The sequence below is a fragment of the Phyllostomus discolor genome, chromosome 2 (assembly GCF_004126475.2).
Source record: "Phyllostomus discolor isolate MPI-MPIP mPhyDis1 chromosome 2, mPhyDis1.pri.v3, whole genome shotgun sequence".
Taxonomy (NCBI): domain Eukaryota; kingdom Metazoa; phylum Chordata; class Mammalia; order Chiroptera; family Phyllostomidae; genus Phyllostomus; species Phyllostomus discolor.
Genome location: NC_040904.2, coordinates 193719843 through 193737845, shown reverse-complemented (window position 1 = coordinate 193737845; position 18003 = coordinate 193719843). Strand labels below are relative to the sequence as shown.

Sequence of the window (18003 nt, the reverse complement as noted above, 5' to 3'; positions counted from 1 at the left end):
TTTAAGTTTTTGCTAAGAATCTTGGTTTCTGGAGTCTTAAGTACAAAAATGCCAACAGAAGCCCAAAGAAAACTGAGAGCCAAGTTTGTGTTTATTTGCTTGACTTACTTTCCACCAGTACTTTTCCTCATGTCGTGTAATATGTAGACAATACTTTCTCAGATCCAGGAGTTTTAAAGTCTTTGTATTTGCTCCTATTCATAGAAACTCCATGGTTAGACCATTAAAGTGTCTCCACTTTGCCCCTAGCATTGTGGCTCAGTTGGTTGAGTGTTGTTCTGTACAGTGAAAAGTCACCTGGTCTTTAGTCAGGGCACATGCCTGGGGTGTGGATTTGGTCCCCTAGTCGGGGCACCTACATGAGGCAACCAATCAATGTTTCTCTCTCATAGCAATGTTTTTCTCTCTTTCTTTTTTCCTTCTCCTCTTTCTAAAAATAAATAAAATCTTTTAAAAAATACAATAAAATTTCTCCACTTTGATGAGAAACAACTTGAATTATAGAAACTCATATGTGAGGAGTGGTTAACCTTATATGCACTTGAAGTGTGTAAGCATCAAGGTGTCCGTTCAGTCCTGTAGCCTATGTCGTGTATCTCCCTAATGAGCTAACTTAGAGAAGAGTACAGATGGACACAGAGAGCAGGTAGTTTTAATCAGTTAAAGACCATAAGAAAGGAAGGTAAATGATGAAGGAATGAGGGACAGAAGGGAGGGAGGAAGGAAAGACAAAAGCTAACTTTTACCTGTTTTTTTAGCTGTTTAGTGGAAGGAAAAGAGAGCAATGGACATAATGAGATGTAAGCGAATGGCACCTCTGGTTCCTTTGAGGGAAATGTTAGTGTTCCATTTTTGAGATACATGGACTTTGCTGAGTCCCTAGAACAATTGGAGTACAAACCCAGCTCTTTACTGATCTGCTTGGCCCAGAACTTGCACTTCTTCCATCTGCTCTGCAGTGAGAGTACAGAGGCTGGAAAACAGATGTGATTGTAGTCTGGGGAGAGTCAGGGAAAGAAAAGGCAGGGGTGGGGGTGGGGGAAAAAACAAAAAAAGCAGATGCAAAGCAGACCTAAGCAGGACATATAATAAAGAGCCTAGAGCAACAATCATGTTTTCCATGAAGTTCAGACAGATGGAGAAACTGAACTAAGGCCAATCATTTGGCAGGGACAGCAATGACCTCAATGTGCTGGCCTGGCTAGAGACTGTGGTGCAGGAAAGCCTCCCCAGGCAGTGGGAGGGGGCGCTCTCCTGGGGTCCTGGGAGGGAGTCCGAAGTTAGGGCAGTGAAAATGGAACAGAATGTTTACGGCCAGGCAGAGGGAGAAGGCAGGCAGGGAGCAAAGGAAAGGAGAGGAAGCAAAGCGAGAACTGGTGGAAGAGCAGAAACCACCATCTATTCCTGGGCTTCAGCAGCGTGTAGGAATGCAGTTTGTTTCAAAGTACTTTGGTTATTTTTTTTCCTTCATGGCAGCTATGGCAGCTCCCCATTTGTTTTGGAGCCCAGGCTTGGATCCCTAGGTTAGGAGAACCTCAGATTTGCTTTGTCCGAGGTGATTTGGTCAAACTCTGTTCTATTATGTTATCAGTTTATCATTGAATTACATGAAGTCAGAGTCAGTATCATTGGTCAAAAACAAGTGACTGTCAACCACACATGTGAGCCTATAATTTTCTGAGGTGCTCACTGACGCTGGGGAAGAGCTCCCTGGGCAGCAGAACTCCTGTTAGACTCAGACCAGGTCTCTTCTGGGTAAAGAGCACATTTCCAGCAACAGGAAAGTCCTCCATGGAAATCATGGGCAGGTGCAGAACTGTCTTTAATAAAGGCAACCTAATGTTTGAATTACTTAGGAAAATTTTAGTTTTCAAAAAAGGTCTCCAAGCAATAGAAGATGGGCAAAGAGCAAAGGAAGAGAAGGGAGACATAGATACAAGACAGCACACTGGATTTATTCATCTGTTTATTGGCCCGTGAAGAATACACCCACTAGCTGAAGGCCTCTGGGCAAATGTACAGAAATGTTATTACTATGTCCAATCCAACTAAATTAAACCCAGGGCCTAAACACACACATACAAATGTCCATAAAAGGAAGGAAAGGAGGGAGGAGGGTTATATGAGGTGGGGGTGGAGGGAGGGAGGGAAGAGAGAGCAGTGTGTGTAGAGGAATGAAGCAATAGAGTCGAGACAGCCAAATCGAAAAGATGGGCTCAGCACAGGAGTTAGGAGGCAGCCAACATATGTCCTCAGAAAACTTGGGCTCCGGAGAACTCCCTGCTTCTTAGTACTCCATACCTGTGATCACACACTGTTCTTCATGCCTCTGCACATCACACTCACTGTTTCTTTCTTTCTGTGATATCCTTTTCCCAAGTCTAGCAGCTAGAGGCTTATATGTACATGAAAGTCCAGGTTAAATGCTGCCTCTTCGCCTTGCTTCTTGGCCCCCTTTGCTTCTAAGGAATTAACCATCCCTTCTATTGAGCAACCTCTTTGTTTTTAATAGTTGTGTCATCAACTTTTTATATTCTTTTGCATATTCATATTTTGGGTTAGACTGAGAGTTCCTTGATAGCAGAGGCTAAATTTTACTTACCTGTACCTAACAACTCACAATTGTGCCATTTGAATTGAATTGAGGTGAAGACTTGAAATAGTAACTTCCTATTTCAAGATAGGAACATTCAATATCTGAGTCAAATGCCAAGAAGTAGAGGATAAAGTTCTAAGAAGAAAGTAGTTTGAGAGTACAGCAAGTGGGACGACTGGACAATGCGTTGATGGGGCAGGAGGGGAACAGAACAAGAGGAAATAGGCAGAGCAAGTGAGCAACAGTTATCCCAGAAATGAAGGAATTTCAGCATGAAGGCTGTCATTAAAATCAGCACATGTAAAACGTATGTAACTTAATGTCTACAATAATTAGTGCTTTTGTCTCCTTCTGCTTTGTGTACATTTTCTGATGGTGCTAGTTGTCTTGTGTTGTTACACCCACACTCCCTTGACCATGAAAACAGAAAATGCTTGATCCAAGTCCAGGATTCTGTTAAGGTTCCTGAAACAGAACCCATAACAAAAGTTTTGAATAAACGACAAGACTGGCTACACACAAACAAAATAGGACAAATGTTAGAAATTCATTAACAGGCAGGAAATCTCCATCTTCCCTTTCTACCCATACAAAAAAACCCCAATCAAACAAAAACAGAGAAAGCCTGGAATTTGCAAATATGGAAAAACTCAAGGAAAGTCTATATTTCCATAATTATTAACAAATGTACATAATTATTCAGTTTATTACAGTTATATGATTAATATACACTTATATTTTTTATAGATTATATGGGCTGGGTAGCCTGCAAGGTGGCTGCCAACGATCCCTACCTCCTATTCTCCAGGCCCTTATGCAATCCTCACCCTTGAGCACGGGTGAATTCAGGGACTACTAGCAAATAGAATGCAGCAGAGACAGCGGGACGCTGGCTTCCAGTTCTGGGCTTCTCTCCTGATCTTTTGCTTGCTTGTTTGCTCTGAACAAAGCCAGCTGCCACGGTGTGAACTACTCTATAGAAATGCCCATGTGGCAAGAATGAGTGTCTCTAGCCAACAGCCAGCAACCTAAAGCCTGCCAAAAAGCCATGTGAATGAACTTGGAAGTGGATATTCTCTGTTGAGGCTTGAGAAGAAGATGGGGGGTTGGGTGAAAAAGGTGAAGGGATTAAGCAAAACGACACAAAATAGAAAAGTACAATATACAAATGATGTATTATAGAATCATATACCTGAAACCTATATAATTGTATTAGTCAATGTCACCCCAATAAATTCAATAAAAGAGAAGAAGGCTGTAGCCCCAGCCAGCACCTTGACTATATAGCCTTGTGAGATGCCCTGAGCCAGAGGCACACAGCTGAATTGTCCTCGGATTCCTAATCGACAGAAACTTTGGGAACATAAATGTTTGCTGTCTTAAGCTGCTAACTAGATAACTAATATGTCCTATAGCTACAATTCTATACATAATTATTTTATCTGTTATATAAGTATAATGTGTGTATTTATAGCTATACAGTATATGATATAATTATTAATATAAAGGATTATAAATTAGCTATTATGTATGTTAGCTATAATATATTAGTTAATTATAATAACTAATGTTTATGGGACACTTACAATATGCTAGGCCCTGTGCTAAAAAGTATGATTATGCTCCTTTTAAAATTAGTACGTTCAGAGGAAAGCAGAGAGGAAAGGAAAAAGAGATTACAGAAATCTATCTATGAATCCTAATTCATTATGATTCTCATGTGAATCATAATTCACTATGAATCAAACACTTTATTAATTTAGTATTACAACTTACTGGAAATGTAGAAAATCTGATGAGAGACTATAGAACTAAATGATCAGAAAATTTAGTTTATAAGAAAGAATTAAAGGAATTTAAGTTATTTTGCCTGGAGAAGAAAACCTGAAGGAAAAATTCAATAAATTTTTAATGTACATTATTTTGAAGATTTGGGTAACTTCATATTTACTGCTTCCACAAAAATTAGGAAAAAATAAAAATAAATTCAATAAAGGATAGCACAGGGAATATAGTCAATATTTTAGTAATGGTGTCAGATGGATATGAGATTTATTGGGATGATCACTTAGTTATATGGCATCTAATCACTGGGGTGTACATCTGAAACTATATAATATTGTATGTCAACTATAATTGAAAAGTAAAAAAGACTTAAAATGAAATAAAATAAATCTATTTTCAAGCTTAGTTTAAAAAAATTTTATTGATTGATTTTAGAGAGAGAAAGAGAGAAACACCAGTCTATTGTTCCACATGCTTGTTGTATGTGATGGGAGATCGAACCTGCAATCTTGGTGTATTGGAGACACTCTAATCAGCCCCACTACCTGGCCAGGGGTCACTCTAGCCTTTCTATTATAGGCATTTGGTGAAGAGCAGAAATGAAACACAACATTTTACCTTTATGTTACTTACATTTTCTAAGGAAAGTCACAGCAATTAGTTCTTTGGAGATAGACTTCCTCTCCAGTGACTTGGCATTGATACATTCCTAGAAACAGAATGATGAATTGGATGATTAATAAAAGTTAGAACTGAATGTTGTCACAGGGAAATTGGAATTTGCTTGTTGTTCAGTGGGGCCACCTGTATCTTAAATTTCCTGGTGTAAGAGTAAAGGAGGCTACTAGAGCTGTCCTGAGAATGGTGACAGGCAGAAGTGCAGCGCTACTTTTCCAAATGCTGTATACTGTTTGGTTATCGTGAGCCTTTGAAATCTTTCCACTTGAAGATCCTCCTCCCGAGTTCCCTCAATAGTGTCAATAAACCACACTGAAACTTAGTGACTTAAAAGAATAATTCATTATTTTCCATGATTTTCTATGTCGATCAGGGAGTAACGGTGTTGGCTGCAAGATCGAAAATGTCCTCATTCAGATGGCTAGTTGGTGCCACCCGCCATCAGGAATCTCTGATGGGATTGCTGGCAAAGAGTTCTCTTCCATGTCGTGTCTAGACCTGACCCACTTGGGCTTCGGAGAGCATGGCTGTGGGCTGAGAGAGGGAGCGTGCCAAAGAGCAAGAGAAGAAACTGCAAATCTCTTAAGATTCAGTCTCAGAAGTTTCCCAGCATTACTTCCACCATGTTCTATTGGTCAAAATAAGTCAACAGTCAGTTTCCATTTAAGGGCAGGACAAATGTATGCTACCTCTTGATAGGAGGAATGGCAAGAAATGTGTAGCCATCTTGTGTGTGTGTGTGTGTGTGTGTGTGTGTGTAGTCATCTTTAATCCATCTCCATGCCTCTGAAGTTAAACTGAATGTTTCAATGGACTAGATAAGTACCAAACAAGGGACACTTGTAGCTTGCCCTTTCCCCAAAAACCTAAGTCACTTCCCTTGACAGTTCTAAGCAAAGCTGTCACACAAAGATCTCTTTCAGGCTCAGTATTATAGATAGATCTTAGCTTTATTTTCCTGTTTTCTTCAATATGAAGCATTGTTAACCAATCCCTCTTTTGTGAAATTTTCTTTTCCTTTGAGATCTATGACATCACATCCCTTGTTTTCCTCTTAGTTCTACTCGGTGTTCTTTCACAATTCCTTTTCTTCTGTTTACACTTAAATGTGGGTAGTTTCCAAGGTTCATGTCCCAGCCACCTCTCTTTTGACTATACTCTTTTTCTTACTAATCACACCCACTCCCATGTATTTATTTGCCATCTATTGACATCTACTGATTTATGCTCCCAGGCCTATACCACAGTCTCATCTACACCAAGCTCTGGAACTCTCCATTGGAATGTGCAAGAGCACATCTCTATGTGCATGTCCCCATAGGCACCTTGAAGTCAGTCAGCCCTTACTGGTAGGAAAGCAGAATCCTTACACAGACTGGAGGAATGCTAAAGGACAGGCTCTAGGCTGAGCTTCTGGGAGTGACTACGGGAGACTCTATTGCTCCTCGTACCACCTTCCAAATCAAGATGTTGTCATTCAGGCACTAGAACCACCCTGGCTCTGCCACACCAGCAAGATGAACCTTCACTTCCTGCCTCTTTTCTCACTTCACTTGCTTTTGAATTAAGTCTTGTGCTAATGCTCATGGCTGCTGGAAAGTAAATCACATTAAAACTCTAGGTATAGTAGAGTCTAGGGTATGTAGTTTTTAGTTTTCCACTCTCTGTAATGCAGGAAGATGCACAAGAAGGAAGTTTGAAGAAATGTTGAGAAAGCTAAATTACAATATCTTAGCCTGTCTAAAACTGAGCCATCACTTTCTCTGCACAGCCCACCCTCACCTGGACTGCCCAGTTACCTAATTGAAATATGTGAATCATCTTCAGTTTCCTCAATTTCTCTTTTTCCTTCACCTTAGGTCCCAATATGCACACACGTACCCTTTGTCATCAAAATCCTCCTTATATCTTTCAAAGCCATCCATTCTCTTCATTATTTCCATCACCACTTTAGTTCAGTCTAATTATTGCTGTAACAAGAATCCTAACTAATGTCCCAGTTCCAGTGTCACCCATTCTACTCATAATACAAAGCATCAAGAGCAAGAGTTCTAGCATTAATCTAAGAATCTCGCTTAAAAACCTTAAAGATTCTTTATTTTTAGTATATGGATGGAACGTGCACACGTGGCTATTTATAATATTTTTGTCTCTCATCACCAGTGCTCCAACACCATCCCCCCAATACATCTGCACCTTGATTTCCAACTATACTGAATTACCTGTAGTTCTGCAAAAGCTCCAAGCTCTTTCATGCTTCTAAGCCTTTGGACATGCTACATTTTATTTGCAACACCTCTACCATAATTCTTATTTCTCTATAATCCTTATGGTTCGGTTGCCTAATTTCTACTCATAATTTATAAGCCAGCTTGGGCAATATCTCCTTTGGATAACTTCCCAGAGGGTCACCACTACAATGAGTGACTCACTGTGGACAGACGCTTTGTTTACTGTTGTGTGGCCAAAGCAAGCCCAGGGGCTCACTCACTGCATCCCATCAGGAGGACGTATGGTGTGTGGAGGGGAGAGGCTGTATTTCCTAAAAACGGGCACAAGAGGGCAACAAACAACTTCTAGACCAGTTTTGCAGTTACAGGTTTTAATTGTGTGGTGGGTTGTGGGTTTTTTTTTTTTTTTTTTTTAATTTTTAGAGAGAGAAGAAAGGAGGGAGAAAGACAGGGAGAGAAATATTGATCAGTTACCTCTCATACATACACAACTGACCTTGCCCCAACCGGGGCCAAACCCACAATTCGGGCCTGTGCCCAGACTGGGAATCAAGCTGGGGACCTTTTGCTTTGGGGGACAGGAGTCACCCGGTCAGGGCTATACTTGTTTTTTCATAAATCCCATTTACTCTTCCAACTGACTGCTGATATAGTTCATGTAGCATGACTCTCAATGTATGCCTGAGAGGAGGGAAGATTCCTAATGACTCAGAGCTGTATTTCATTTATATTCTGGTTGTCTTCTCAATGCCAGGCACTTCACTAAGTATTGGTAATTTTAAAAAGATAAAACAGTTTCTACATTCAAGGAATGAAGAAATTAATGGGAAAAAGAAGTGATTCTGAATTTTCTTTATTCCCTGTCATATAAAGAAACAAGTGATTTAACCCATTTTTATCAGTAGCAATGGCTGCTTAAGACAATAGAAAGGGTAGCTGTTGGGCACGCGTAAGATGAAACTTAGGATCTCCTAAATGATTGACATGTTTGAAAAGCACAGTCACCACCAACCCAGCAAATTCCTTGCCAAGTAATTCTAGGATGGCTGGAGAAGCATGCTCCTTCTTAAGCCCATTGCTTTTCTTTCCCCTTTTATCTTAAATGGACTATTTTTTAGAGCCGTTTTATGTTCATAGCAAAATTGAAAAGTGGAAAGTACAGAGAATTCTCATATACCCTCTGCCCCACATACCCATATCCTCCATACAATGTTCAACTGCAAAGTGACCCCTCATGTAAACTCTGGGCTTTGGGTGATGATGATGTGTCACTACACATTCTTCAGTTACAATAAATGCACCTTTCTGTACATCCTGCTGTACGTTCTATGGATTTTGACAAAGTTATAATGACATGTATCCGCCATTACAGTAACATATTAGTTTCACTGTCTTAAAAATTACTCTGTGCTCTGTCCTACTCTCTAAGCCCCAACAACAACCGCCTTATAGTTAGGTCTTTTCCTGGTATATATACTGTTGGAATAAAACAGTATGTATTAGACTGTTCCATGTCTTGCCCTATGCATCTGTTCCATTTGGCTGCTCCAGTTGTAGCCTTTCTAATAAACGTGTAATAATAAGTAAAGCACTCTCCTGAGTTCTGTGAGCTATTCTAGCAAACTATTGAACTCGAGGAAGGGGTTTTAAGAACACCAGATTTATAGCCAGCTGGTCAAAAGTATGGGAAGCAGAGCTTGCAATTGGCATACGAGATGGGAGCAGTCCTGTGGGGCTGAGCCCTTACGTGTGGGATCTGACACTAACTCATGCCAGGTAGACAGTGTCGCCGAGCTGGTGTTTGAAAATTGATCAATGTGGGGGGTAAACCCATACAATTTGTTCAGTGTACTAATATGCACTTTTGACTTAACAGAATTTTGAACTTAGGATAGGTTTATGGGGCTGTAACCCCCATCACAAGTTGAGGAGCATCTGTACTTAACTAAGTTTCTGAATTCTGGAGGGATTAAGTGGCAAAAAAGTAAATGTTTCAATTTTGCTTACAAAAATAGACATTAAAAAATTCATGTAAGTCATAGAGAGCTTAAGAGCAAAAAAAAAAAAGAATTTCCTTGAATCTGGAAAACAAATATGAAGGAACTAGCAACATTTCCAAGAAAAAATTATAAGAATAATAACCATCCCCATTAGTTCATTTAATCCTATGTTATTAATTCAGGTTCTTCTTAAACACATATTTCCCATTTGTTCTAGAAATTCTTGCCCAGTTTAGTGGTATGATCTTAAATTTATCAGAAATTTATATTCTAGATACTTGTCAGGGTCCTTTCCGTGAATCTCTGAATACAAAGCTTTGTTTGCAAAAGCATCAGCAAAAAAATAATTGTCTGGAAGGAACAAAAAGGCTAACACAACAACAAAAGGCCGTGGTGAAAGATCTGCTGAGAGCTCATTTGGTAAGGAAATGTAGTTATTTCTATGGCATCTAACAATTTAAGATAATGATTGGACAGTGAGCATTGACAAATTTCTATAAATTTCAAACAATTTCTGGAATACCTATATCAGTGAGGTATACCCATACATGTATAAACTAAGAAGGTTCACCATCACATATTTGATAATACTCCCCTTAATTTACATACCAAATAAACCTGATTAGTTTAACATCTCCCTTGTACAAGGTAAGAGACAAATCCTTTGAGATATTCTGGGTGGATTTTGTATTATTTCTAGAACTGCATTTCTGTTCACATAAAAATTGGATTTATAAGGCAAGTATAATTGTTTTTGATCCCACCAAGAACTGCTTGCAACCTAAATGATGCTGAGAGGCTGACTCGCCCATCCAACTACATTATTTTCAATTTGCTTCCTTATATCAGGGACATTTCCAACTAAGATAGAAGTCAAGACTTTTATGTCCTAGATTTAGAGCTGTGTATCTTTGGAATGTTTTTATAAATGCTTCCACAATGGCTTCAGAATGTTTTTCTTTTCCTCTGGGTACATGGTTTCATTTTAGTTTACGTAGGGGAGAAGGTCTAAAAAAATTTCTATTAGATTCTGAATATCAGCTTCCAATGCGGACGACTTCTGATGGAGCTACCTTAAAAACTTTTTCCCCAAATATCTTGTTAGTTTTCAGCTAGTACAAACAGTAAATACTCAATGGCAATATTGAACAACCCCATGGACACAAGACAAGTCTCCCAGAGGGTAGAAAAGATACTGTGGCAAGCAGTTAGGCAGGCAGGAGCAGAGCAAGGCCTATGGGACAGATATAGAAGGTCACCTGGGCAGAGAGCCTAGCAACAAGCAAATCTGGGGGAACAAGGATTTCACCCTCAGGTGACCTTTCCTCCCCTAGCATATGGCTGGTCATGCAGTTTAAACCCCCTAACCTTTTATATTGCTGGTTGTGCAGTTCAGATCCTCTCCCAACCCTTCAAATTGCTGGTATTATGGCTTGGACCCTCTTCCCCTGGCATGTCTCTAGTCATGCGGTAGACCCCTTAGAGGATTAAAAAGGGGCCGAAGAGTGGCCTGATGTGACTGTTTGGGCCCTTGCACTACCACTCTTTTAAGTATTAATCCCTAGGGATAACATCTAGGTCTCAATGTGTATCAGCTCCAGGCCAAGAAAAAAAGCAAAACCAAACAAGCAATACCACGGCTGACATCAGGACCAGCTGTACTGACTGATGACCTCTGCTCTGGGGCCGGCCAATCAATGGAGACCATGACCCTGAAAGGATACACTTGGAAATTTGATGAATATTCTATTGAGATCTTCCCCTGGGACCTCGCCTAGAATCCCCACCCTTAAAACCCCTCAGGACAGAGGACTCAGGGTGGCTTTCTCTCCCTAGCATGCCTACATCTTTCCCTGCCCCCTTCCTCCAGGCATGTTTGTCTTGCCTCTCTTTCTCCTAAGCTCCAAGGACCCTTCTTTTGCTTCTTTAGCTTGTTTCCTAAGCACATTTCTTTTGCAGTTCACTTCTTCTACCTCTGTGACTTTCTAAATAAACTTTCTCTTATAGTCTGAGTCTTGGCTCTCAGTTCTTTCTTAGCCAGAACTTTGGTTTTGGAGTACCCATTGTTTACTGATTCTTTCTCTCCCAGGGACAGTTATTGCCTTCTTATTTTTCTTGTTTTGTGTCCTGAGAACTTGGCTTGGCTTTCTGCCTGCTTGGGGAATGCAAGTTATTAATTCTTGTGTGTATAGGCAACTCAACTGTCAGGTTGGTTGCCCCCAAAATATGACCAGACAGAGATTTGGGAGGAAGAAACTTTCCTCTATCATTCCAGGTTCTTTTAGCTGACCTAATAATAAAATCTTCATGAGACAAATTAACAGGAATATAACTGTCTACAGCCATACAACCCTGAATGTACCCAATCTCGTCTGATCTCAGAAGCTAAGCGGGGTCGGGCCTGGTTAGTACTTGGACAGGAATATAACCAAATTTAATTACATATATAGTGTGGAAACCCCACAGAGAGTGTCACACTACCCTTCCCCCATACATGAGAGGTTTGGGGACAGAAAGTTAAGATGAGGTATACAGGAACAAAGGCTGAGGGGAGATCTTGGGGCTTCAGTAAGGAGAGAGGTCATTGCAGAAAGAGTAGATGCTCTTATTCCCTGCCCTATAGGTGTCAAGAGGGTTATCTCTGATCATTTCTTATGTGTAAGGCTTCTCATTTATATTTTTTTAGATACTTGGGGGTGGGAGGGAGTGGAGGAAAGAAGTTTCTCTTCAGCCAGCACACCACAGAGGCACATCTTGTAACTTGTTATGAACACCTACAGGAGGGGCAACATGCAATTTTCCCTTTCTCCACAAGGCACCACAGGTCAAGGTCTGAAGAGAGGTGACTTTGGTAAGAATTTTCACCCTTTGCTGACTTCTGCCAATTTTCTCAGGGTCCTATCTGGAGAATCTGGAGAAAATGGGGTGACCCAGTGGATCTCATTCTGGTCACGGAACTGTAGAGAAGAAAAAATAATGTCCCCTTTACTTTTCATAGTGAGTGCTTAACTGAGACCCCATTTTCTTTAGGGCACCTCAAAAATGGATCCAGGTTACAAGTTTCCCTTTGTGGCAACTGTAATTCAAGATGAGCTTTTGTAAAGTTAACCTACTTGTTTAGCCTTAAAACAAAATTGTATTCAGCCGAGGCCTCACACTGGACCCAATCCAGTTTAAGTCAGACTCAGTCTGACCCCCAGCCTCCTTGGGTTTCTAAGTTGGATGCTGTCCAACTCTGTCTGGTTTCTGGACCCAGTCTTTAAAAATGCTCAAATAAAGTCAGACAGCTCGTAACACAAAAGCTAGGGAGCTAGGGAGCTAGGATCTGAGCAGGACTTACCCATGACTGCCAAACAGCAAGAAAGCGGGGAGCTCCACAGTCTCAGTGGGTGGCTACACCTGGTTGCTCATTGCTCCTGGGAGTCTTTGGGGTCTCCTTTCCTTATTTCTTCTGATACCAAAACTGTTAAAAGATAAACAGGCATGTTAACATTTTTAAGAGTTTATTTGAACAAAAACAGATTTGAATTGAGCAAACTGAAAGTGGTTAGGAGCACCCCACACACAGGGGCTCCGAGAGGCTTTTTACAGAGAAAAGGTGAAAGCAAGGAAACTATTGATTGGCTATAGTTTAAGTCAAGTTGGCTGTTTGTGATGGGTTGTCCTTAGCTTTTGGTTTCCTAATCTCGGGCTATTTCTAGGGTTAGATTTTGACTTGCTACGTAAGCTGTCCTGGCATTAGAGCCACCTCAGTCTAAGTCTCCCTGTTTAATTAATTTAACATTTTTTAACAGCCAGATTTAGGGGGCGTTTCATGGAAGAATTGTGAAGAAGTCAGTGGTCCTCAGGTTACCAGATGGGGGCTGGGCCCAAAGCATGTTTGCTCAGGCCAGCCTGTAGTGTGTATGTTATTGACTTAGTGTAGGAAAGAGTCCACAGTACTGGCCCAGGTGATTTTGAGAGTGCAGTTATTAAAGCTGCAGACAGTGAAACAAAGGAAGGGCTTAGGGTAGAAGAAGCAACAGGAGAGAGCCTAGTGGAGGGGAGGAGGGGGCTCTGCTTTGGCTGCCTAGAAACATTAGAGGAAAGAAGTGAGCCAAGGCAGGGCTCTTTTAGCTTACTGGATAGTCAGAGAAAAGGGGGCCTTGGAGGCAGGTTTCGGGGGCAGGCGCAGGACAAGCTGCTATGTTGCCCACTGCTCCCCTTGTTGCAAGTTTTGGTGGGGTCCCTTAGAGTTTAGGAGAAAGGAAGTAAAAAGTTCATGCCAAAGAAGGGACATAGGCATGCTCCCGGGAGACCCCATGCTGGGTCTTTGTTTTGAGGGTATCTATCTTCTGTGGGCAAGAATTTTAGGAGAGGGTTTCACTAGAATATTTGTCAGCTTTTCAGGTGTATTTTAAACATGCTGATGTATCAAAATGAGTGTACAGGAGAGTTTGGGATTATTCTCTGGTCAGCTTTACTGGTTTATGTTTATCCTGGGTCTGCCTGGCTCTAAACAGGTTTTTGTTACTTGTTCCCTTGACTTCCTCTGTCCTTGGGTTTGGCTGGCACAAATGCATTAATTGGGTCGCTGGTCTCTATCTCCCTGATGAGGGTGATTTAAGCTATGTGTTCTCTGGTTAAGGAGAAGAGGTATTAAATCATTTGCTGTCAAGTGTCCTTGGTTAAGGAAGATAAGGTCTTGAGATTCACTAGCTGGTGGCTGTAAGTCATTCAAATCATTTGGCCTTGTTTAATTATCTTGTCTGTTTCCCCATTCCACTTGCCTAGGAATTTTCCTAGCTTCTTACTATGCTCTCTCAGTCAAAACCATGCAGTGTTATCGGATGAAGATTCTTGAGCTCTTTCTTTGGGGTTTCAATTTGGTATGTCTGTGGTGGAATGAAGAATCTCTACTTTGCGACCACCTCCAAGTGGTTTTACTAAATGTGGGCTTTCTTACTTTATACCAGTATCTCTCAAACTTAATCTTATATCAGAATCCCCTGAGGATCTGATTGCCAGATAAAACACAGAATAGTCAAATAACTAAATTTTCGGTAAATAACAGATAATTTTTTAGTATAGGTATATTTCAAATACTGCAATATTTGAGACAAATCATCTGTCATTCTAACTGAAAGTCAAATGTGTTATTTCTCCAAGCATCATAAAATGCAAATTAGTAGTTTAAATCTTCCTTGTGGCAAAAAAATAAAAACAAAGAAACAAAAAAAACTTTTTTTGTGGCAGATATTTGAGATAGTTGTCAATTTTATCTTTTTAGGAAATTTGAAAGTATGCAATCAGAAGACTATTCTCTTTATCACTGATTCTCCTATTAACCTTCTATAAGGTTCTGTCCTGAATACCTCCAGGGTCACCTCAGTGACTTATTGGGTAACAAAAGCTCAAGAACCTGTTTTAACTGACTTTTCATACTTTTGTTTCTCCTTTTACTTTAACTCCAAATTGCTTTATTTTTCTCTCTCTTCTTCTGTTCTCCACTATTTCATCCTGAAGTCTGTTTCTCAGCTTTTGATCAGTTTGTCTTCTTTGAAATTTTTCAGCAGGGTTTTCTCTTTTCCCCTTTCTTCTCCCCCCGCCCCCACTTCCTTTCTCCTTCACCCCTGCCTTCTCCCCGAGCCTTACATATCAAAATTGCAATCTGTAGAATCAAGTTAGGGTACTAGGGAACAGCCTACTAAAGAATCTCCGTGTGTTCCAGAAGGAGACTCTGTTCTGACAGTCCTTGGGCTAGAGCAAGTTCCCAGTGGGGGGTGGGAGGGTTGGGGAAGAGCTTCAAAAAACAATTGCTTTGCTTGAGGATCTGTTGGGAGGGTGATGGATGGCACTGCAGTTGCCTCAAGAACTGCAGGAAAAGGAGGGGAGTCTCTGCCAGGCAGCATGAGGGGTGGAGGTCGCTGGGAGAAAGATCCAGTCAGGAAGAGTTTATGAAATGGGTGGAGAGTACAGTGTGTGTACACTGCTTCCAAGATCTTTCTTCAGATATTGTGTCTTTGTGAGCTGACTGCAGGGGCCATGTGCATGCAGAATGTACGCAAATGTGTGTGTTGCTGATTTCGGATCATAGGTCAGTGTGAACCGCTGACTGCAAGAAACGGGAATGTATTGTTGAAAGGATTTTGCAGTCAGAGTTCTTGTTTGTGGTTGTGTGGTATGTGCGACTGACTTTTTGCCAAATGTGCTGTTCTGATTCCAGCTCTAAAAGTTTAGTGGAGGTCTGGCTGCCTAAGTCAAGACACAACAAAGTCAGGAAAAAAGAGAAGCTGTTACAGCAGAAGAAAGGAAAAAGGAGACTTGGAGAGGGCGGTATGAGAAAACAGAAGACAAACAATATAAATTCCTTCCTTAGAAAAGGAACAAATTTGAGAGAAGGGACAAAAAAACCCCAAAAAACAAAAAACAAACCTTCCAGAGTAGGCACTGTATGATCTAATTCTTCCTGATATCTTGAGATAAGATAGTTCTTAGCTTTTCCCTCTTATTTCCTTATAGACATGGTTTATCTTGATACATATATTACAAATATATTTTGGTTACATCAGAGATATTTAAAAACTTAACAATTATTCAGAAAAGAGCATTAATAGTACTTATACGAGAAAAAAAGGTTTTGTTGTTGTTATTGTTAGACAAGAGAGCTCCTGGACATAATGGAAAGACATTCAATTTTGATCAGAGATTAATTGAACAGAATTTCAGAATTCTTTTTTTGGTAATTAAAATAATATGTGAAGTACATGGCATATTTCAAAAACAGAGGTGTTGAAATACACTCTATCTTCATGTACACTCCAAAGATGGTTATTGTTATTACTATGATTATTAACAAACTTTAACAAGGACTGTCTATACCTGAAACAAAAATTGAACTTAGTGGCACTTCTGATCAAGATGGCAGTATAGGTAAATGTGGTACTTGCCTCCTCCCACAACCACATCAAAATTAATCACAACTGAACTACAGAACAACCATTAATTCAGAACCACCTGAAACCTGGCTGAATGCAGGTCCTAAAGTAGGGAAGTAAAGAAGCCACATGGAGACTAGTAGGAGGGGCAGCAATGTAGAATGGGCTGGTCCCACACCCACATATGACAGATACAAATTGGGAGGGATATTTTGGCTGCAGAGGTACACCCTGAGGAGCAACCAGGTCCTCCAACCGAGGGTTTCAGTGCCAGAAAGAGAAGCTTCATAACTTCTGGCTGTGAAAATGAGCAGGGATTGAGGTTGAGGGAGACAGAAAGCTGATAAAGTCCCAAGCAGTTCCTCTTAAAGAGCCCATGAGCAGACGTACTTAGACTTACTCTCTCTGAGCTCTTGCACTGGGGCAGCAGCTTGACAGACATCAGAGACATATGGTGAGGAACTGAATTGTCTGATATTAGGGCAAGAGCCGAAGGGGCAACTTTATTCTAGACAGAAAAGCTGGTAGAGGCCATTGTTTCTTTTCTGAGCCATCCTCCCCCACAGAGCCTGCAGATGGGCATCATACCCGAGACTCCATCTACCTGCCTTATACTGTTTGCCTAACCCTGGTGCTTCCCTGAGGCTCTACTTCACCTAACTTGTAGGCTGGTCTTGACTCATGCTTTTCATTTTCCTGAAACTGGCCTCAGCATGGCCTCAGTGTGCCCCCATACTTCTTGCTAAGTGGCACCAGGCCTGCCACTAGCAGCAGCCAGCCTTGGTTTGCAGCTTGGCCTTGCCTGGGCACATCCAAGCCCAGCACAAGTAGCAGCTATCTGCAGATCACTTTGTGGCTCTTGCTGAGTGGCCCTGGACAGAACACAGGTGGTGACTGACCTTGGCCTACAACTCCCAAGAGGCCCCAGAGTCAGCAAACCCAGTTGACAGCTTCAGATGACACTGATGCACTACCACCCAACTACCTCCACAAGTGACACACTCAAAGGGTGGATTCAGTGAGCAGCAGAGACTCCCTGAAGCGAGTCCTGCTCTGTGGGGTAGGCCCCTGCACAGGTGATCCTCCACAGTTGTCAGAGGTGAGTGGTTGCAGCCAGTCCCTGCAGCTGATCAGCCTGGGGGTAAACCCCTTCTAGTGCCATGCCAACAGCAATCAAGGTTCAACCACAAGTGAAAGGTGTACATAGCCCACTCAGAGTACATACCTTGAATGCCCAGCTTGTGTGATTGGGGAAGCTGTGCCACTGGACCCTACAGAACACCTATTACATTAGGCCACTCTACCAAGCCTGAGATACATGGCAGCTCTACCTAATACATAGGGAAAAACACAAGGAGGCTGCCCAAATGAGGAGACAAAGGACCATGTCCCAAATGAAAGAACAGAACAAACCTCTAGAAAAAGAACTAAACAAAATGAAGACAAACAATCTACTAGGTGCAGAGTTCAAAATACTAATTATAAGGCTGCTCAATGAAATTAGCGAGAACTTCAATAGCATTTAAAAAAAACAGTCAGAAATGAAGCACACACTAACTGAAATGAAGAATAATTTACAGGGAATCAACAGTAGAGTAGATGAAGCTGAAAATGAAATCAGTGATTTGAAATATAAGGCAGCAAAAAACACTCAATCAGAACAGCAAAAAGAAAAAGAATAAAAAAAAAAGAAAGGATAGTGTAAATAGCCTCTAGTACAACTTCAAGTGTACCAACATTTGCATCATGGCAGTGCCAAAAGAAAAAGAGAGAAAGCAAGAAATTGAAAACGTATT

General features: G+C 41.0%; 1 protein-coding gene across 1 annotated transcript in view; it reads left to right on the top strand.

Moving 5' to 3' along the window:
* RIMKLB (ribosomal modification protein rimK like family member B) overlaps positions 1–18003 on the top strand; it is a 127823-nt gene that overhangs the window by 50039 nt on the left and 59781 nt on the right. The window lies entirely within an intron of this gene.